We start from the raw sequence: 24,065 nt of genomic DNA on the forward strand, positions 1-24,065 counted from the left end.
CTATCTCGCTGCTTAATCATGATATGAAGATACAGTATATGTGAAGGTAATAGCAAGCAGATTAAATGACATACTGCCAATGCTGATTCACCCCGACCAATCGGGATTCATAAAAGGACACCAAACATCAGATGCCACTCGACGGATGATTAACATCATCCACCATGCAGTGGCTCATTGGATGCCTTCTCTGCTCTTATCTTTGAATGCGGAGAAGGCATTTGATAGGGTTCACTGGCAGTACCTAAAAATGACACTAGAAAAATTTGGATTTCAAGACCACATCCTGTCAGCAATATTATCCCTATGCTCCTACCCCTCGGCTCAAGTGTACTGCTCATCCATGTTATCGTTAACATTTAACATAACCAACGGCACAAGACAAGGCTGCCCTCTCTCGCTCCTAATCTTTAACTTGATAATAGAACCCCTAGCAGAGAAAATCAGATCCCACTCTGACATCTCAGGACTCAGCATTGGCAGTATAGAACATAAGATCAGCCTCTTTGCTGATGACGTTATATTATCAATAACTAACCCAACTACCTCCCTGGCTTTGATACAGAATATATTAGATGAATTTAGTTATATCTCATATTATAAAGTTAATGCAACTAAGTCATATATCCTCCCCTTAGAAATGACCATGCAACAATATTCCCACTTGGAAAATAGCTACCAATATACATGGGCTAAAGATTCTCTCACCTATCTTGGTATCACCCTCACTAAAAATACCACAGATCTCTACCAAGCTAACTTCACCCCCTTCCTAAACAATCTTCCTAAAGACCTTGATAAAATATCTAAATTGATGTTATACAGTTCAGGCAGGCTTGCAGCATTCAGAATGCTCAAACTGCCCCAACTGCTGTACCTATTCAGAACACTCCCTATTCCTATACCCACATCCTTCTTTTTCAACCAGATCCAGTCCCTACTTAGACAATTCGTATGGCAAAACAAAAAAGCTAGAATCGCACACAATGTCCTCATAAAGCACAAAAAGGCAAGAGGGATAGGCTACATCAACGTTAAAGATTACTACAATGCAGCAAACCTAACACAATTGAGAGCCTGGTTCAACCCTGACCCCAGAAACCACTGAAGCTCTATTGAAGCTCTCCAAGTGCCCCGATTTTTTTTTAAAATTGGCTCCTTAGCTCACCTATACTTAAGAAAAACAGCAAAAAAAATATCTCCTACCATACAAGCATCAGTAGCAGCATTTGGCTACCTCTTCGCCAACGTGAACACAAATACAAAAACTTGCAAATTACCCCTCCCAATAGAGATCCTTAACCTACTTATACCCAACATGCAGATATCCTCATGGCAAGAAAAAGGCATAACACATGCCACAGACTTATACACGAATGAATACCTCCAGCCATGCACCTCGTTGCAGCAAGCTTTCTCAATCTCCTCAAAATATTACTTTAAGTACATCCAAATAACTCACTGCTTAATACAAAAACCCCATCTTCACAAAAATATTCCTATAGAAGCATGGCAATTCTTAACAAAAAATTAAATTTCAACTAAGGGCATCTCTCTATTCTACAATTTATTCAAGGGAAAATCAATCTTTGATAAACTGCCCTCCATAATTAAATGGGAAAGAGATTTAGGTACCTCCTTTACCCCACAACAATGACTGAACGCATTGCAGGTTACTCATGCGGAAACATGTTCGTCCAATCTTTGGGATCTAACATACAAGATCAACCTTCGATGGTATATCACCCCCTCTCAAATTCACACATTTAATCCATCCTTAGAACCTACATGCTGGAGACATTGTGGACTCCCGGGATCTCTATTCCATATTTTGTGGAACTGCCCCAAAATCACTACATTTGAAGTGTTCCACCTAATATCAGAGTTAATGAACACCCTCATAATTTCAACCCCTGAATTAGCAATCCTTAACATTGGAATTGAAAACCACCCACACCACTGCAGATACATAATTACACACATCTTGTTGGCGGCAAGATTAACAATGACCAGAAATTGGAAATCTTCAGACCAGATTCCCTGTACAGAAGTAAAAGGAATGACACACATACACGGTATATATGAACGCATATATGCCATGACGGATGGTTCCCTAACTAAGGTAACTAAAAACTGGGAGCTATGGACTACATGGGTCAATTACCCCACAAACCACATTTACTTGAAAACTCAGCCCACACTTGAATAACTGCAACAAGCTTAGATCCCCCCCACCCCCCCTTTTTTTTCTTCTTTCTTTTCTTTTTTTTTTTTCTGTTTCTCTCTTGCCCCCTCTTCCCTTTCCTACTCTTTACGTAACTTGAAACTTATAGCGTACCGAAGGATACGAAACACAGTTATCCTTGTTAAAAATGAACCTCTACAATAGGTGTTATACTATTCAGCTGCATATAAGTCAACATGTTATAAGCTATTAGTTAAACATTTTGATTAATGCATCTTACATTATAGTGGTTGATACTACATTGCAAACACTGTCTACATTGAGCAACTTCAATAAAATATTTGAAATAAATGACAGTAGCAGATGGGCTACCTTCACCTACTGTCACAGCATGTTCCCATTGGGGGTGCAGGCAGGTCTTACCTAAATTGATCAGTACCACTGCGTATTTTGAGTTATAATAAACATGAAAAATGTGATTTGAGTTATAAATAACATGAAAAATGTGATTCAACATTATATCTAAACTACGGTTGATTAATGTATACCATAATATATTGAAGTTATAATTGTTACTCTTTACACTTTGTTGTAATCACATTTCTTAAATACTCAAAAAAATGATTGAAATAAAAAAATTTGAGACAGTTGGGAGCTATGCTGTATTAGGTATGGCACATAACATAGTGTGTGATGTAACAGAAGCAAAAGGTTTTGGGGCTTGCAAAGGGGTAGTCTCTCCATTATACAAAATATTATGCATGTGTAGTAGTGTACAGCCTATTGTCTTTGATGATCTGGTGAGAAGTGAAAAGCTTCCCAGTACATCAGTCTGTGATGGACATGTACTGTACATAACATTGATGGGGGGGGGTCAACTGGCTATAAGTTATGTAGAAGATTTATCCTTTGTAATCAAGCAGGTATAAAAACTGCAGCTACATAGTACTTTAGAGACAAAAAGTTGGTTGCATGTAGACATAAGACAGCAATTGGTAACTGTAATGTCCCATACATACAATCAGAAATTTTGCCAGCAAAAGTCCGATGAGAGCTTTTGGTCAGAAATTCTGACCGTGTGTATGCTCCATCTGACTTTTTTTTTGCTGGTGGAATTTCTGCCAGCAAAACATTGAGAGCAGGTTCTCTATTTTTCTGTTCAGATTTGAAATTCCAATTGTCTGTAGCAATTCCGACGCGCAAAATTCCTACTCATGCTTGGAAACAATTTGACGCATGCTCGAAAGCATTGAATTCCATTTTCTCGGCTCATCGTAGTGTTGTACATCACCGCGTTCTTGACGGTTGAAAGTTCAGAGAACTTCTGTTTGACCATGTGTATGCAAGCAAAGCTTGAGCGGAATTCCATCGGAAAAACCAACCAAGATTTTTCTGATGGAAATTCCGCTCATGTGTATGGGGCATAAGATCACATGCTAATCGTAAAAAAACAGAAGGATGACCCCATCAATCTGTTGTTGCTCTTTTACTATCAAATTACAAACTTTGGATGGGGAGGCGACGCAACTCTGTTGTTTTACTGTAGAGAAGAAAAGTCAGGTCACTGGGCTGGCTAAGCAGTGCGATAAGGCTGCTTCTGGCAGGGCTGGATGAACAGAAATACAATTTATTTGGCAGGTAAAGCAGCTCCCATATGTGTATTTAAAGTAATTGTAATATTTTTACTTACCTGCTTTATACTGTGGGTTTGTACAGAGCAGCCCTGGTCCTCCTCTTCTGGATTCTCCCACCAGTGCTCTTGACTCCACCTCTTCAGAAAGTTCCCCCATGGGAAGCTTCTTCCTATGGAGTCATTTGGCCAGGCTTGATCCTAAAAAACACTGCCTGCATCTATAGACACAGACAGCATGGCTTGGTCCTGCTACCTGGTCACAGAATTTGATTGGTAGCAGCAGGAGCCAATACTTCCTGCTGCTATCAACCTGCCCTGTGAGGAGGGAGAGAGTCTCTGCTCTCTGGCACAGTGCTGGATCAGATTGCGCTCATATAAGTATATAGGGTGGGCTGGGGAGGATCCTGTGGCATAGAAGATTTTGTTTTACCTTAATGCAGAGAATGCATTAGAGTAAAAAAAAAAACATAAGCCTTTAGTATCACTTTAACTGTTTGCCTGTAGTTCATCTCTGAAGTGTAACTCCACCTTTGTTGAGAAAAAAAAACAATCGTTCCCTGATGAGGTGAAGAGCAGTCCTGGAGGCCACATACCATTCCCGGCCATGTAGTTAACAGGTAAATGCGGCCTTAGCTTTCTCCATTAAGGCCAAGCCCCAACACATTTCACCCCACCTCCAGGGCTTAGTCCCAGTTCACACTAAGGCGACCTGTAAGGCAACTTAGCCACCTGACAAGTCACACTCCATGCAGTGCAATGGAACCATTCTAATCAGAGCGACTCAAGTCACTCCAACTTAGAAAAAGGTTCCTGTACTACTTGGGGGCGACTTTGGAGTGGCTTGCATTGACTTCTATTAAAGAAGTCGTTTGCAAGCCGCACTCAAGTCGCGATGTGCGGGGCGGCTTCAGAGTCACACGACTTTGAAGCCACCCAGTGTGGCACTTAATCATGAAGGTGGCTTCCCCAATAACTTACATACATTACAAGGACTTCGCTGCAGAGTCCTACCTGCCATTTGTATTGGAGCTCACATATGGATTTCTTTCACTTCCTATTTTTTGCAGCCTTTTCCCACTTCCTGAGTACTAAGTGGAAGAGTCTTCCTGCTATAGTAACATAATTACACCCAACATTGTAATATGAGAATAGCAATAGAACTGAGACAATCCCATGAGCAGAACATTTCTTGGAGACCTTTAAACAACTGCAATGTTTTATAACATTTCCCAAATATCTTCTGCTACCAAACTTCCTCTGAGCCTCACTTGGTGTGCAAGAAAAAAGAGATACGTAAAAAAAAAGGAAATAAATGAACAATTAAATTATCTACTTATATGGACATTTAATATTAGATTTATGTTTGTTCCATGATTTTATTTACAATATGTAGTCAGTGTTAAGCAGTGTAAAGTACATAAGCCATGCGTGGAATAAGCTATATAACAATATCATAGTCATCAATGTGTACTTAGTGGTGGTGTTTTATTCCCTAAACATATTTTCCTTAAGGTTAAATCAAACAGAATTTGACAATGTTCTCAACCATATGTTTTCTATTTTTGTTCACATATCTGTGGAGATTTACAGTTTTCTTTTTTTATCTTATTCTTATCCTGCGGTTACAAAGGTACTCATGGATTGAGAAATTGCAAAGTGTTGTAATGTTTGTTTTCCCCATGTAGCTGCAAGCAATACACGTTATTCCATTCCATCAATTTTTCTCTTTGTCAAGGTTAGATATATTGGCACATGTCTTAAATATGGTAGTTACTTTTGTTTCCATGTGCTGTCATTCAACATTATATCTACTAAAGAGGAATAAGAAAGCCTGTTAAAGGGAACCTGTCCTGGTCTAAAATGTATCATAGCAATGGCATATCAATAGCTATAGCAGCCAATGTGACTGCTATGGGGCCTGGGGGTGAGGGGGGCAGGGGGGGCTGTTGAGTCAGTTTAAACAAAAATTTAAAAAGAGTTGACCTCAGATGTACCATAAGGGACTTCAGAATCATTGTCAATAGTCACAGATTCTCTTTTCAGGCTTTGCAGTAAGGACATTTTGTTCAGATTTTATAGTAGTGTAAATGTATTTCCTTCAGAACGTCTGGTCATCCCAACCAGCACTAAAATGACCTCTGTATGCCTCTGTGTACAGCATGAAGAAGATAAAGTCTTCTTCATGCTGTAAAAATCCCAGAGTATATTTTCGGTTAAAAACTGACAATTGTTTGAAGTTCTACAAAAATTGAGTTTAAGGCTGGGATCACACTAATTCGAATTGGATGCGAGTTCACCGCATCCAATTCGCAATAGCAGGAAATTTTGACCGGCTCTCTATGGAGCCGGTTCACATATCTCCGCTGCGGCTTCAGTGCAAATTTGCACAGGAGCCTTGTGTATCTTTTGGTCCGTTTCCGGTCTGAATTCAGCCCAAAATTTGGGCTGAAATCAGACCTGAAACTGTGAAAGAGGACGCACCAGATCCCTGCTGTCAGCCACATGCGAACATAGTGTGAACCCAACCTAAAAAGGTTTGTAAATGGGTTATAGAGAAATTGTGTGCAGAGTACTAACAATTAATTCATAATATAAAATATTGTAATGGTCATTATTATGGCTATAGCAGAGAGCCCATTTACAAACCTTGCTGAGATGCCGGCACAAGCCCCTTTAACTCCTTTTGCCACAACTTCCTGGGTTCCTGGACATACCAAGGGAGTAAATATTTTTTAGCTTCCCTTCCTCAGCTGCTCAGAAAGAACACACACGATGAGGCAGGGGTAACTGGGAAAGTGATCTGCAACCATGTGCGAAGCCCTCTACTGTGTGGACAGCCAGGCTGGAGACTAATACCAGACATCTCCTACAGAAGACCCAGCTACTGTGGGAACTTCAATGTGAGGGGCACTATTTATGATGATAATCTCCAGTAGTGGTGTGCTCAACTGTTTTACTGAAGCAGTGCTTCTCAGCTTGACTCTCTGTTGTTATAGATTCTTATAGAGACTATGCTTCATAGCCACACGTTGACTAAGTCACAGAGACATTGTTGGTGAAGAGTCAATTTTTGTGAAGATTATATGTTTATGCGGCTTTCATTATTTCTCAGCGTATGTATGTTTTTGCCATCCTTAATCATTTTGCTTTACTGATTCTAACTTTGTACCTTTTTAGTAAACTCCAAGTTACAGTCATTGGGGGTTATTTACGAAGGGCAAATCCAATTTGCACTGTCAGTGAACTTGAACGTGCACTTGGAAGTGCAGTAGCTGTAAATCTGAGGGGTAGATCTGAAATGTGTGGAAGCGCTGCTAATTTTATCATTCAATCATGTGCACGCTAAAATGCTGTTTTTTATTTTGATTGCATGCCCCCCTCGGATCTACAGCGACTTTACTTCAAAGTGTACTTTTAGTGCACTTTTAAGTGCACTTGCAGTGCAAAGTGGATTTTCTTTTAATAAATAAACCCCATTGTCTGATCATATGACCAGTTTCCTATTCTGTGAAACTGCTACTACAATTCCTGTTTTTTATTCCTTTACTGAATACTACACCACCTCTTTCAACACGCTGTAGTAGTGGATTGGGTGGGAGGGCTTAGAATTTACACTGAGGCCATGAGATCTGAGATACTGAAAACACTAGGGAGCAACTTAGGATAGAGTAGTTAGCTGTTAACCTCCCTAGCGGTAATCCCGAGTCTGGCTCGGGTTAGGAATTTACTGATAGGAGCGGTAACCCCGAGCCAGACTCGGGATGGCTTCGCTCAATGCAGGGGAGGACACAGGGAGAGTTACTCACCTTGTCCCCTGGATCCAGTGATGTCCCCCGCGCTGTGTGATTGAGCTGTCCTCCGCTCCATTCACAGTGCCGAATGCCGCCGAGCTCCGTTCCCTGCGGCGTTACGGCGCACGGGAGCGGAGAACGGTGGCAAATTCAAAAAAGTTAAAACACACAAAACACACACAGCACTGTAATCTTACAGATTACAGTGCTGTATTAAAAAATACACACCCCCTTTGTCCCTAGTGGTCTGTGCAATGCCCTGCATGCACTTTTATATTATAAATACTGTTTTTTACTGCCTGGAATTTGGAGATTGTCCATAGCAACCAAAAAGTGTCAATTTTTCAGTGTTTTTGGATTTGATTACATTATTGAATAATTTTTATTATTCTTTATTATATTATAAACTTTATCATACCCGGGATGTCTGCTAGACTCTGGTTTGAACAGATTTAAGAGCATTATTCCTAAGAATTACAGGACTACAAAATAAAAGCCAGATTTCCGTGCAAAATAATTGTACCGCTTTCAGCACCTAATTCCAGACTGAATCATACCGCCAGGGAGGTTAAACCACATGCACATAGGTGTACATAATATAATTGGGTACTAACATTTATAGATAAAGATGATCCAGGGAATATCTGATTGCCTCTCGGGGGATCAGGAAGGAATTTTTTCCCCTGCTGTAGCAAATTGGATCATGCTTTGCTGGGGGGGGTTTCTCTTCCTCTGGATCAACTGTGGATATACAGTAGGATTGTGTATATGGGATTGTAGGGTTGTGTTTTATTTTTACTTATTTTTTTATCGGTTGAGCTAGATGGACTTGTGCTTTTTTTCAACCTGACTAACTATGTAACTATTATAATTTTAAAAGTACATTTTCTGTCCTGGACAATTTTTTCTACAGCACTGGTCTCTAGTATTGTCTTGATTATTCTAAGCCCTTGTACACACGGTCGGAGATTCCGACAACCAAATCCGTCGGATTTTGTCCGACGGATTTTGTCCGAAACTGTTGCATACACACGGTCGGACAAAGTTGTTGGAAAATCCGACCTGATGACATTATTTCATTACGACGGGACTGCGTTCACGCTAGTAGCCAATAGCTTTGGTGTAGGAACTTGATCTGAGCATGCGTGGCACTTTGTCCGATCGGAATTCTCTACACATGATCGGAGTATGTCCGATCGGAGCATTTTGTCTGAAAATTTTACCAACAAGTTGGAAAACTTGGTCCGTCGGATACTCCGACGGAAACAGTCCGATGTAGACCACATACAGTCGGAAAATATCCGACAAAACGGTCCGATCGGACACATTCCGTCGGAATCTCCGACCGTGTGTACAAGGGCTTAGAGCTCTATGTTAAGATCAATAGAAGTGGCTTAATTTTTCCATAAAACCTCATGATCTGTAGTTATGCCTCTGTTTCTTAGGTAATATCAGTGTCAATCTGTAGGAATCCATTTTGTCTTTGAGAGGCTTCCCTGTATCCCAGGCCAACGTTGTAGAAGACTGACTTCTGCTAAGTCTAAATAAAAGGAGACAAAAGGAGTACAATGCATCCATGTGTGGAATGAATGTTTAAACCATATAAAAGATATGTAACACAAGTTGATGAGAGAAATATGTGCATGCCTAACCCCTAAGCGTAAATTTCGCCTCCTCTCAGTACAAATCTGCTCCCTGCTGAAATTCCCCTCTCAGCACAAATATTTGCCCCCCCCCATTCCCCAATCTCCCCAGCACAAATGTCCTCCCACAAAAAACACTTCTCTTAGAACAAATCCATCTACTCCTAAAATTTCCAATCCTAATACACATCCTCTCCCCCAACTTCAAATCTCCCCTCCCAGCAAACAAATTCCCCTCAAATTCCCCCTCTTAGCACAAATATTCTTTTCCCCTTCCCTTCTCCCTACACAAATCCCCCTAAAGCACCACTCTTAGCACCCCATCCACCAAACTTCCAGTCCTAGAACAGTACTTTCCCTCTACCACCCACAAACTCCCCCTTCCAACACAAATCCTCTCGCCCCCACCTCATATGATACCACAATGCCCAGGGCAGCCGCCCCTCCTCTCCACCCCTCGTCCTGGTTACATAGATGCCTAGTAATGATAAGTTTTCATACAGATGAGATATATTGGGAATAAAAACACCATATAACGCATTTCAAGGCTGTCAGTTACTTCTTCAGATAAGGTGTGCCACAACTCTTCCATTGGTGCTAAAGGCTGTGCTATAAGCAGTGAAAAGAGACACTCTACAACACTAGCCTTTTGAGATTTTCATATACTTCTTCATCTTTACATTAAAGTGGTTGTAAACCCTCTCCTATACCCAGTGAAGTGAATAGCCTCAGATGATACACAGATAAAACACAAATGATACAGATGAAACACATCTCCCTACATAAGTTTTACATGTATAACTGCAGTATTTCCCTTTCTACATTCTTTATAAATTGTGTTACAAATCTTTCTTCCTCATTCAGCAGTGGGTGTGGAGTCTGGGAATAAACTGTGTGAGAGCTGATTGGAGGAAAGATACACCCCCCCTCCACATAGGCAGAGGAACAAAGAAACTTGCAGAGCTGTCTGAATAGACAAGATCTCTGCTTATGTATCTCTAAGCTCCCTCCCTGATGCAAATTTTTAGCTGCTTTTATCTCTTGTGTTGGAGAACTTGTCAGAAGTTATCATGCTGATAACAGAGGAGCGGAGCATCAGAAAGACACAGCACTTAGAGCTTTGGGGAGAGATAAGTAAACACTACAGATATATATGCCCAGGTCAGATTTCATAAATGGGGTTTAAAATCACTTTAACCATCCCATACAAAGATCAGCCAGAGAGATGAAAATTCTGTTCTCCCTGTTCATTGAGTGTGGTCACCAACAATGGCAAAGGTCTGCGTGGAGACAAATATATTCTCCACAAGCTCTAATTCAAGTCGCATACCATTTAAATGGCTTACCATAACCTACTCAACATTTCCCCAAAATTGTACTTTTAGTTACACAAAGCCACGGGTTTTCGTTGTACACATTACAAGCTTCTAGCTGCCACCTCCTAATGACCAATGACATCATCAGTTGATAAGGAGGATGTCAGTTGCCTGCACATTTCCTTGTTTGACCCTCCCTTGTCCCTCTCCATCATCTTTGAGGTCTCATTAGCTAAGTGTAGCAAGGTCTATTGCCTCCTTCAGTCTGATGAGAACCTCCAGGGCCAGAGATAGCTGACATCCTTCTGTATGTAGTGTATTGTAAGGCATAGTGGGTGGAAGGTGGACAAAGTTATTTGGCGCAAGACACTTCTTGAATGTAAAAGAGATATTTATTTCTCTTACAATGTCACGGAACTACTTACAGCGAACCCTCAGGCGAGCAGGTGACACGGGATCCCCCAGGGCGTGGAATCTAAGAGTCAGCCGGTGTTCCGCCAGTGACCCTCTCACGAAGGTTTGGACTTAGCTGCGTGCTGACCCCAGGTCACGACCCCCGGGTTCACCCTGCTCGCTAGGGAAGTACCCGAAGACACTGTAGACAAGGATGGATGGATGAAGCAAGGAAAGCCAGGTAGTGAGCCAAGGTCAGGGTGGGCTGCAGACAACGTAATCAGAACAAGCCGGGTCGGTACACAGAAGATCAGATCACGAGAAAACGGGTAACAGGTTACACAGGGGAGCTAGGAACAAACGTTGCTCAAGCAACCAGTAGCAGGTTTGAAAGGGGTTTAAATAGAGAAGCACATGAGGGCTGGACAGGAAGTAGCAGGAAGGAATCATATATTAGGCAACAGGTGAAGGGTGGTCGACACCCATAGCTGGAGAGTGCACAGAGCTGAACACCAGACAGTGGACAACAGATGCCAGCCGACCCACTGCAGTAAAGGTGAGACACAGATCAGCTCTGCAGCTCATCTGTGACATACAAACTTTTTTGGGGGAATGGTTAGGGCCAGGACACTGTTGAGTAGTTGTAAGTTCAATTTGCAGACTCCAAGACTTCAATAGGAGGATAGCTGTGCAGGGAAAGGCCTCCAGAAAGAAGTCACATCTGCACATGCAGGAATGCTGTCTCCTATGGCAACAGTCTTTAACAGTTCCTAACACAAATAACAGTTCTTTCACCTTCACTACAACTTCTCCTTGTAGTTCTTCATCTCACTGAGCTCCTGGTCTCTCACTAGAACCTCTGATTCACTGCCACTGAATCACTTGGGCTCCTCCAATCTTCACGGTGGCATCTTACTCAAGCGTCACCCCCGTATCTCTGCTGGGTCCCTTGCTTGGCACTTTCGATGCTTCTTAAGCTTTAGCCCACTGGCCTGCTCGTCCCCTGGCTTGACACACAAGGCTGATCTGCAAGCGTCACCTTCACTGGCTAGATCTCTGACTTGATCACCGCCTGAAGTTTCCAGATTCTTCACCATGCCCATTCGATGAGGATACTGCTCCGGTACTTGCTTCAGTTACTCACTGTGGTCCCTGGTAATAAGGTGGTTGGTTCCTTAGTAGCGACAGCTTCCCCTCTACCCCTGACAGGTTCTCAGGCTGGCAGAACCGCCACTTCTGGTTGAACTGCAAGCCACAATACCAACTCTGCACTGCTCTCCTGCTTCTGGATAGGCCCTCAGACAACCTAGCAGCCAGATGCCCCCAGGATAGGCCCAAACTCTAGCCAATCAGCCCCAGGCAACACCAGTGGCACAGAACATAGATCACCTGACTCCACCAAATATATAGGCTCTCCCAGCAAGCCAAGGGATTTAAGAAAACCCCTTCCCATTGGCTGAGATACCCCATATACCCATAACCTGACCTTGAGTTGCCCTTCTCATATCTAGTACCACCAAGTACCCGGCCACCTAATGGTAGAAAAGAAAAGTGCAATAAGGCCAAACAAGGAGAAATCAATAGAACTGAACAGTCACCCAGGATAACTATTCCTGGCAATTTGTGAGGAGCATCCCTGCCTAAACTTCAGGGTGCTACATAAGCAATTGAGAAAAACTGGGGAAGTAGAGAAACATTGGCATACTAGTCAGTACCAGTTTGCAAAAGTGTATTTGCTTTGGAATAATAAATCATCTCTAACGTTGGGTGTCCTACAAGTGTATTAATGTTGCTGAATTATTTAAAACTAGCAGAATAGTTTTTATTTTTTAGAATGGGGCGCCTCAAAAATTGTCCACAATTTTGGAGGGTGCCTCGAGATTGTCCATAACTTTAAAGGGTACCATGACCTTAAGACTTTTTTTTTCTAGCATGTAGCAGAATCAAGTTAAAGCCTAATAAACCAAGTTGGGAAGTTGACAGGATCAAAGCAAAATGGTACAAACTAAAGAAAAACCACAGTGAAAAATATCTGCAACTTTTCTTTTCCAACATTGGAAAGGACGTGCATGTCAATGATTAATTCAAACAATATGATATATTTTAAAAGATGTGACAACAACAAAGCAAACATATAAACGTCTCATCTTAGTCTAGGTGAGAGGCCAATGTCAAAAAAGGAAGAATGTTTTCTTTTATATTTTCCAAAAAAAAAAAAAAAAGAGATTTAATCATACAGCAACCCCTCAGAAAATCACATTGGACTTTCAGGACCTACAAGCAGTGTCATTGTGAGGATTTATTTAGCTAGTAGGATTAAAATTACTTTCTATTTTCCTGGTGTCTCGTTTTTTTCTTGTCTCTGTGCACATTTACAACTGATCTTTTTAAATACCCCTCCCCACTACCTATTGGCGTCAGAACCTGGAGTAAATGATTACTTATTGCGGGGTTTTAATAAAGCTGCTCTGTGCTCCACCACTCAGGTACTGTATCTATTAGCATTCCATCTCTGACTTCCCTTAGAGCTGGTTATTGAAGGCTTCCTCATTCTGCTTTGCGCTGCAATGTAGCCTGATTGGGGACTACAAAGCAGCTTTGTGTTAATGTGTATCTAATGTGTATCTAAAAGGCAAAAGGTTTTTTTTAATTTTCATTTTGAAATGAATAAGTAATTGTTAAATTCTATTTGTTTTTTTCCCTTTATTGCCATCTGCGTGCCATTTAGGAGATTTTTCCCACAAATAGAGCTTTCTTTTGGTGGTATTTGATCGCCTCTGCATTTTTTTTGTATTCTTCTACATATTTATGGAAAAAAATCCAAATAAGCGTATATTAATTGGTTTGTAAATTTTTTTTATAGCGTCTACAAAATAGGGGATAGATTTATGCAATTTTTATATTATTATTATTATTATTATTTTTTTTTTACCAGTAATGGCGGCATTCAGTGATTTTTATAGTGTGACTATGACATTGCGGCGGACAGATCAGACACCTAAGTGACATTTTTGACACTTTTTTGGGAACCAGTGACATTGTTACAGTGATCGGTGCTAAAAATATGCACTGACATTGTACTAATGACGCTGGCAGGGAAGGGGTTAACATCAGGGGCGATTTATGGGTTAACCGTGTTCCCTGTTTGTGATTACTAACTGTATGGGACACTGTATGACTGAGGAAACACACAGATTCATCTTCCTGCTTAGCACGGGGATCTGCCTTGTTTACTTCGGACGGCCTTATTGGCTCCCCTCACTGGCCAGACCCACTAATTGGTTCCCCCGCTGTCGCGGGCGTGCCCACACAAGATATTGAACGAAGCACCCTACCCAAAAGGCGATTTGCACAGCTGAGCCACCTTGCCACAGTACATCTGTGGCGGGGGGTTGGCAAGTGGTTAAGCTTTGACAATAAACCCTGGAAGCTGATTGGTTTCTCTGCACAGCTGCACCTTCCAGTTTTAGTAAATCAACCCCAGTGCGTCTTCTTTGAAGTTGTACAAGGCCCTCTTCATCAGGGCTAAATCAAATAAGAAATGTAATTTAACAATAAAAGTAATGATATATACAGTGTCTAAAACATATGCAAAATATTATTATAGGAGAAATCATGAGAGATAAAATTATTATTATGTCTGTAGAACAGTAGTATATCTTTGGAATTTTCCCTCTAAAGGTTATTATGGTCAGAAACAAATAAAAATGTGTGTTTGTAAAAGAGATCAGATTAACGTAGATCTTAAAATACATTTGTTTAGGATAAACATATGTAGGATGTTTCCATAAGAACTGATGTGTACAAGATCATGTGAATTATATTTCCATAGAATATCTTGAATGGACTAAAATGGACATTATATGAAATCGGGCAGTACAATGGCTATGCATTTGAAAAATATATTTTGTCTTTTAATGACACCATTATAAATACACTAGAATAAATACATTAACAACATTAGCATTCCAAAGCTAAAATGTATATATCAAGAAAATAAATATCAAATTGTGCTCAGTATTAAGCATAACTCATAGTATTAGTGCAAGCCTCCTATTAAAATGTGGACAAGATGTTTCATTTTATATGTATTGAAGAGACTTATAAATATGAGAATATGTGAATATATGTGAACATCTCTCTATTCAAAACTCAAAAAATAAAGGGTTTTGGCTTTGAGTAAAATCATCCTGTAGGCACTTCATTTTGGCACCCAAAACAAGACCCTTCTATTACTTCTACAACTGGTCTTTACATGGCTTACAATGTTAGGATATCTACATAATCTTTTATTTTTTGAGAAGACAGAAAAGAAAATTATAACAGGATACCCAGGAATAGAAAGCGTTCCCTTAGCCACCTATAGGTACAGGCCTACTGTGCCTAATGGTAAATATGGCCTTGATAGTATTGGCAATACCTTAACAAAACAGAGGCTTTGCTTATGGTAGACAACTGACCAAAATCTAGGATACATTGATCTATTTAATCACCCCTAATTTATTATTGTCTGTAGTATATTTTGAGATTGAGAGTTCAGTTTACTATATTAACAGTAGCAGCTTGTGCTCCAATTTTGGGGAGAGGGGTGGCAAGCAAAGCAACCACCACCCCCAGCTCCCAGTTCGGTCGGTCAGTCCATCAGTTAAACCCCCACTCCAACCTAGTCGCTCGCTCGTCCGTCCACCAGCCCCGCACTTACTCCATCTAGGTCACGGGCAGCTTCGGCTCCTTCCTGCTTCTCCTCCTGCTCGGTGGCTTCACCCTGCATCTCCTCCTCGACAGCCAATAGGGTTGCTTCTCCTCTCAGTCAATCAGGTCTTAATACCTGCTTCCTGATTGGCCAAGAGGAAAAACAGGAAGACAATAGCGAATATTAATTTTCGATTGTCACACAACTGGGTAGGCTCAGGGTGCAGTCCTCTGTGCCCTGAGCCTACCCTTTTTTGAAGCCAGTTAGAGCATCAGGCTCTAATCGTGCTTCAAAAAAAAAAAAAAAATTTAAATCCATGCACCTGATGCCCTGCATGTAGATTATGGTCTGGGCGCATGGATTAGGGGGGCAGCGCCCCTGTGCCCCCCTAATGGAGCTGGATATTAACACACTGAGCAAGAAAACTATGACTTACTGAACATTTAAAAGCAAAATTGTAATATTGTGTGGTTGTGCTGTTGTGCCTAATATATATCTAGAGAATTTTATTGCTAACTCTGTGAAGATAAATATATATGCCCATTGGAAGTCCTGACATGAATGACCTTTCATCCCTATGTTTTATTATCAATCAATCTACTTTTGTAATTAACCAAGGAATCATATATTAGCAAGACCTGCTTTTGAAAGAAAGACTAATCTCCTGGTTGTTCCACATATAAATAAGGCTGGCTGTTAGATTTATTTCAGAAAGTACATCTTGCAGGACTTTCCGTTATGTTAAGCTATTGATAACAACACACTCGATTTCCAAAGCTTGTTAAATGCCCATAATACACAAGGAACATAAAACTGTTTTAAGAGATAATGCTAACATTTCTTAATGAGTGAGTTCTATTAGAAAAAAGTCCTATTTATGAATATATCTCACATTCAATATAACTTTTATCTTAGATCTTAAACAATTACTTATGTGTAAGCTGTAAGTATTAAGCATCCTTTTGATCTTTGTATGTAATGAATAATAAAACTTTAGTTCTGTTTTATCCAGTTGTCAGAGAGGAGCCATGACAACAATAATGTGTTAATGTAGTATAATCTTGTATTATAATGATAATCCTTAGCAATGATGAAGTACAAACAAATTAGTTTGTTTTAATCGACTTTTCATTAGCAAACTCGAATAATAGCGTGGCGGTGTTAATAGAAGTTACAAGTTAGCTCTTACTTCAGCTGAATGTCGTAGAGTTTAATTAATGCTACTAGAACACAATATAAGCAGAGGTTCACACTGACAGTGGGAATGAAATCATGCGAGTTCAGATGGACTTCGAGAGCGATTTCAGAGACATCTGTGCAGGTTTCACAGCTGTCTATGGAAATCTCACCCTGAAGTCACCAGAAAATACTTTTGGGAATTGGTGCAGCACCGCAAATGCAGGGGACATTGCCATTGTCGGCAATTGGCACAATTTGGCATGTCAAATCGCACACCATATCGATCCAATGGGAATCTAGGCTCAATTGTACTCTGGAGTTGTCTGCAAATAGCAAGAAAAACAAAGGAGATGCCTAGTGTGTGTGTGTGTGTGTGTGTGTGTGTGTGTGTGTTTGTGTGTGTGTGTGTGTGTGTGTATATATATATATATATACATACATACAGTTGCGTGAAAAAGTATTTGCCCCCTTTCTGAATTTTTATATTTTTATTTTTTTGCATATTTGTCACACTTAAATGACTCAGATCATCAAACTAATTTTATTATTACACAAACATAACCCGAATAAATACAAAATGCAGCTTTTAAATGATGGTTTTATTTATTAAGGTAAAAAACCTGTCCAAACCTGCCTGGCTTCATGAGAAAAAGTAATTACCCCCTAAACCTAATAATTGGTTGAGCCACCCTTGGCGGCAACAACTGCAATCATGCGTTTGCGATAACTGGCAATGAGTCTTGTGCCATATTATCTCTATATTGATATGATGTTGCCATATCATACTAATGACTGTATCACAGCTGCCAATACTCTTGAGAAGAAATAATTGCAGGCATCAGTACCCTACAGGAGAATAAACCTGCTAAACTCTGTTACTATGGATTGTCATTTCTCATCATTTAAACCATTTTTTTTTACATTTTAGATTAGGGAAGGGTTAAAATTACTATCAGGTTAACCACTATCAGGTTATTCTTTGCTGCTTGAGTCCCACAGAACAGATTAGCCTTTGCTTCCCATTCTGAAGTTACAACAGAGGAAATCACTCTAAAGTAAACTAAATTTCCAGCTTACAGTATTGTCTTCAGAACAGGTGTGCCTGTTGGAGAATTTTCCTTTGCCCTTTGATTTTTTAGATTTCCCTTCACTTTCTGTTTTGGTGACAAGGTTCAGAGGGGTAAGTCTTCCCTTTGGGGACAAAGATAGCACTAAGAACTGGACAAGAGGTCTGAACCTTGCTTACTTCATAGAAAATAAAATTAAAATGTTTTACTTTTAACCGCTTGCCGGCCGCCGCACACAGATGTGCAGAATGGCACAGGAAGGCAAATGGGCCTACAGTTATGTCACTTTAAATTTGCCACCTTTCAGGCATGCCGCATGCCATGGGAGCGTGCCCACGGGTCCTGGGAACTTAATGTTCTCCGGGGCCTGCAATTGCGGTGTGGAGAGGTATGTAAACAGGGCATTTTCCCATTCTGCCTTGTGTCATGACAGAGACCTACTGCTCCCTGTGATCGGGAGCAGTGATCGCTATCATGTCAGTGGTAGCCCCACCCCCCCAGTTAGAGTCACCCCCTAGGACACACTAGTGGTTAACCCCTTCCCTGCCAGTGTCATTTAAAGTAATCAGTGCATTTTTATAGCACTGATCACTGTATAAATGACAATGGTCCCAAAATAGTGTCAAAAGTGTCTGATGTGTCCGTCATAATGTCACAGCCTAAAATCTTCTCCAGCCTATTTTGGCTACTTCTGTCTATATGCACTTGCTCCAACAACACCTGCACATCATTGCTCTTGAGCTGCTTGCTGATAGTGACTTAAGGTGGTCATTACTTGGATGAGACTGCTTGTAGTCTCATCTAAGGGTTTGTGTGACAGAGTAACAATACAGCAGCACAACTGGGAAACAGATGTATTATAACTGCAAGAACAAGGGGCCTTTATGGCAGGATCACCGGATATTATTTTTATGAAAGCTACAGATTTACAAATATTGAAAACAACCTTTGAAGTTACATTATCGTGTTAATGAGATTTTCAGAGATTAGGTTTAGATCTCTTTTAACTCAATTTAACCTAATTCATAAAACATATTAATGCAAAAAAAAGCTGATTTATGAGAAGCAGAGTAAATAACACGAGTGCAGAGGTAAAGTCCTAACCCTACCCAATTAGGTTTCATATGTTTTCCTACTTCTTCTTACAGAAACCCATTGACTGCTCCAGTTTTAATGAAGCTGTCTCTTAGTTAAAACTGCAAGCAAGTTAACGGAAGACCTAAACAGACAATACAGTGAAATGCTGGTGAGTCCTTTCACTTAAAATGAAACTCCATGCATACAACTAAATAGTTGTCTATATGTATCTAAAACATACAACTCTGTTGGATTATTCCACTACTTCCTGCATTAGGATCTCTAATAAGTCAGCTCACTGGACAGATGTGATTATGCTAACTCACTCTCCAAAAAGGAGACTGAAGGCAGAGAGGTAACATAAAAAGTCAATCTGTTAAACATGCAAGATGAATTGCTCATTCATGTGACACTTGTATGGCTGTCACAAGGTTGGCTGAACTCATTACAAATTTTTGGGCAAGTAAAACAGTAAGCATTTATTTGTTTCATCCACCATAGTCGGGAACTTGCAAGATTTAGACCAGAGTTGCCAGCTTTTCACTTATCTTACTGGCTCTCTGGGAGGTGGGTTCAATTCTCCAGCCTTCTGGTGATTGACAGAAGTGACTGCGGAAATATCTGCTGGAAGAAGGGTTCAGGTCTCTCTTCCCTCCAGTAGAAGCCTACAGTGGGTGAAAGTGAGCAGGAAGAATGGGCGCCTGCTGAGGAGTGAGGATGGATTGTCCTGAGGTCCGCCTTAACTCTACTTTTGCCTCATATGGTATACTGCAACTATTGGACACCATTTGAATTTACATAAAGGAAACTACAGTGAGGACATGAGGTGGGGACAGGTTTCAAGGGTTGTACACAAATGGGGGGACCATACCAAGAGGTGTAAAACAGCTAGGAACGAGCCAAACACCCCCTGATTTCGTTTGCAGCAGAACATGCGAACAGGCAAAAAAATGTGTTCGAACACGTGAACACTGTTAAATTTGAAAGCTGTGGAACACCCTTCAAAAGTCTATGGGAAAAATCAAAAGGGCTAATTTTAAAGGCTTATATGCATTGTATTGTCATAAAAAGTGTTTGGGGACCTGGGTCCTGCCCCAGGGGAAATGTATCAAAGCAAACAAAAAGAATTTTAAAAACGTCAGTTTTTTTGGGAGCAGTGATTAACCCCCCTGACGGTATTCCCGAGTCTGACTCGGGGTGGATTTTTTATACCAAAAGCGGTATCCCCGAGTCAGACTCGGGACAGCGTCGCTGGATCCAGGAGGAGGTTTACTTACCTTCTCCCTCGGATCCAGCGTTGTCTCCCCGCTGTACGAGCGAGCCGTGTCTCGCTCGATGCATTACATCGCCGATCTCCGTGCCCTGCGAGCGTTGCGACGCACGGGCACGGAGATCGGCGCCAAATTCAAAAAGTGAAACAAACAGTATACATACAGTATAATGTAATCTTACAGATTACATTGCTGTATGTAAATATTTCACATCCCCGTTGGCCCTAGTGGTCTGCCCAGTGTCCTGCATGCAGTTTTATATAATAAAAACTGTTCTTTATGCCTGGAAACTGGAGATTGCCCATAGCAACCAAACTGTCACTGTACATCAAAAATGATTTTAGACCAGCTAGAAAACAGCGATAATAAATTAGAATCACTCGCAGAATTAAGCGATAGCGATTTGTGGGGAGATCCGTCATCAAATACTGAAAAGTAATGACAGTGACAATTCTGCAACTGAGCAAATTTCAGTGTTTTTGATTTGATTACATTATTGAATAATTTTTATTATTGTTATATTATTATTTGGTACAATTATTTATAATTATTTATTATATTATAATTTATGATTTAATTTTTCAAACTTTATCATACCCGGGATGTCTGCTAGACTCTGGTTTGGACAGATTTAAGAGAGTTATTCCTAAGAATTGCAGGACTACAATATAAAACGCCAAATTTTCATGCAAAATAATGGTACCGCTTTTAGCACCTAAAATCCGAAATAATCGTACCGCCAGGGAGGTTAAAGTGAAACAATAAAAGTGAAATATTCCTTTAAATTTCATACCTGGGTGGTGTCTATAGTATGCCTATAAAATGGCGCATGTTTCCCGTGTTTAACACAGTCCCTGCACAAAATTACATTTCTAAAGGAAAAAAGGTCATTTAAAAGTACTTGCGGCTATAATGAATTGTGTGGGGGTCCCCCCAAATTCCATACCAGGCCCTTAAGGTCTGGTATGAATATTAAGGGGAACTCCAAGCCAAAATTTAAAAAAAATGGTTTGAGGTTCCCCTTCAAAATCTACATAGGACCCTTCAGGTCTGGCATGGATTTTAAGGGAAACCCATGCCAAAATAAGAAAAAAAGGACTTGGGAGCCCCCCAAAAATACCAGACCCTTATCTGAGCATGCAACAAGGCAGGCCACAGGAAAAGAGGGGGGACGAGAGCGCCTCTTGAACCGTACCAGGCCACATGCGCTCAACATAGGGAGTGTGCTTTGTGGTAGCCCAAGCATTGTGTCCTCATGTTGATGGGGACAAGGGCCTCATCCCCATAACCCTTGCCCGGTGGTTGTGGGGGTCTGCGGGCAGGGGCTTATCAGAATCTGGAAGCCCCCTTTAACAAAGGGACCCCCAAATTCCAGCCTCCCCCTGTGTGAAATGGTAACGGGTTACAAAGGTATCACACTTACAAAGGTACCCCTACCATTTCACAAAAAAGTGTGAAAATGGTAAAAATGACATGACACGGCTTGGGACAATTCCTTTAATAAAAAAAAAAAATGTCTGGTATGGATTTTTGGGGGGACCCCACGCCATTTTTTTATTTTGCCGCATGGTTCCCCTTAAAATTCATGCCAGACCGGAAGGGTCTGGTATGGATTTTGAGGGGGACCCCCACGCCATTTTTTAATGTGTATGCATTATTAAAATCACTGCTCCCGAAAAAAAAAGTCAATTTTTAAAACTTTTTTTTGCATTGATACATGTCCCCAGGGGCAGGACACAGGTCCCCAAACATTTTTTATGACAATACCATGCATATAAGCTTTTAAAATTAGCACTTTTGATTTCTCCCATAGACTTTTAAAGGGCGTTCCGTGGCTTTTGAATTTGTTACAAACACCCCAAATTTTACGCTATTCCGCAAACAGGCGAACACCCGATGTTCGAGTTGAACTTACATTTGACTCGAACATCGGGCTCATCCCTAATGACAACTAGGAAACAGTGGCTTTAAGAAGCAGCTATGCCCCAGCCATTAATGCTCACACCATGCTCTGCAGGGCTGGTATGGCTTTGCTTATTTTGTGACCAGCACTACGATTTTTCTTGTTTCTCTATCCTGGATTGTTTTGCTTAATATGTATTTCCAGCAGCACTAGCAATTCTGCATTTTTAATTGGAAAGTACTGATCTGAGGGTTGAGGGAGCAACTCAGCTCCAGAGTTCACCTCTATCCCTGAAAGACCCTTAGTCTCCCTACCTCGCTCAGTGCCCTTCAGACCTCCCAGAGCCACACAAGACCCATTTTAGTTCAGTTCACCCAAAGAGTACCTCACTCCAGCATTCCAACTCCCCTCCCCACCTTCATCCCACTGGCATGGATGCCAAGGCAGTCATCCTTGGACTGACACAGCCAGAGCAGCAGCAATATTTTTCCATCCACTGATACAGATGGAGCAATGATTTTTCCTTGCAGTGACACCAGTGTAGCAGCCTTTTTTCTTCCAGTGACACCAATGTTGCAGGGACATTTTTTCTCACATTGATGCCAACCATTTTTACTTCATGCCATATTTTGCACCACTATTGATCTTTTCAATTTGCTGCAGTGTGCCACAATAATTGGCTCTACTTTGGCGCATACCACAACCCCTTAATTTCTGTGCCACACATACCATTATTACACCCAACCCTACTTCTCCCCTTTGTCCTGCCCTTGTCAAGCACATATTTCGTGTTTGCCAGCAGTGTCAATATAATAAACAACCCATTAGCTTGCTAGATACATGAAAGTGTTCCAAATAACATGTGTACTGCGCTATACATGTAAGCTTTGCAGCTTTACATAGCACATGCTACCTCCAAGCACCACTTTTACTAATGAATTTCATTAGTATGAAGCATGAAGCCGCTTTGGAAAAGGTAAGAAGGCATGAAATAAACAGCATTAATATAAGAGTATGAAATAAAACTATTTCCCATGGGAAATAAATCAGCGTTGCGCTTATCCTTCAGTTTGCCCAAACATCTGCTGTTCAATCCACAACAAAACATGCTGTACTGAGCCGACTGGTATTTAGATAAAGGGTGACTAGGAGCAGATGTTGTTCTGAACTTGGGCACAGAAATGCTGAAAGTATTAATGTTATTGAATTTTTTTTTTTTTTTGTCGAAAAACACTTCCCAAAATATAGACATGCTGATAAAAGTCAATAAAGCAAAACATACAGTAAGTCACGTAGCTGTAACAATAATCAGATGGCTGAACTTCAAAGTAATAATATATGATTGCCCATCTGGCTAGCACAGCTACTCTAGCTTTGGTGCTCCAAGCAAAATGGAAGTAATCTATTTTTAAGTGGATTTAACCTTTCCAGCTAAACTATTTCTAATAACGTACTGTAAACACACGGTGCTCACTTACAATGAACAACGCAGCCCAGGAGTTCAGAGGATGGCTTCTCCGCCATACACTGCACGCTGCAGATAGCCTTCCCTCTTGTTTACAGCAGCAGATGCAATAGCTGAAGCATAGCTCACAGTCATCCAGGTCAAACCTCACAGCGTGACTTGCCTTTTAGATGGACTAATATTCTATATTTGTAAGCTGATAACATGATCTCTAGAAGCCCAAGTGCCAGGGCCTCCTGTATGATAAAATATCTGGAGAATATAAATCAACACGAGTTAAGGGGATGCAGCATTACTGGGACAGCATCTATTCCTCATTGCTGAAGTGTTGATAAATTAAATGTTGGTCAAATAAGTAACCTTGTGTTTGAGCAAACTGTATGCGCCATATGAACAACAAAAGCCTGAAGCCTGAACCAGACATTTTTTTTAAATGCATATATATATAT

General features: G+C 40.8%; 1 protein-coding gene across 1 annotated transcript in view; it reads right to left on the reverse strand.

Moving 5' to 3' along the window:
* Positions 1–23,769, reverse strand: part of LRRC2 (leucine rich repeat containing 2) — a 433,585-nt gene extending 409,816 nt beyond the window's left edge. The window contains exon 1 of the mRNA XM_077474787.1: positions 23,630–23,769. The gene's annotated coding sequence lies outside the window, so the exon portion shown is untranslated. The remainder of the gene's footprint in view (positions 1–23,629) is intronic.
* Positions 23,770–24,065: the final 296 nt, after the last annotated feature.

The sequence above is a fragment of the Lithobates pipiens genome, unplaced genomic scaffold, assembly GCF_037356315.1.
Source record: "Lithobates pipiens isolate NorthernLeopardFrog02 unplaced genomic scaffold, aLitPip1_a1.2 Scaffold_13, whole genome shotgun sequence".
NCBI classification, from domain to species: Eukaryota; Metazoa; Chordata; class Amphibia; order Anura; family Ranidae; genus Lithobates; species Lithobates pipiens.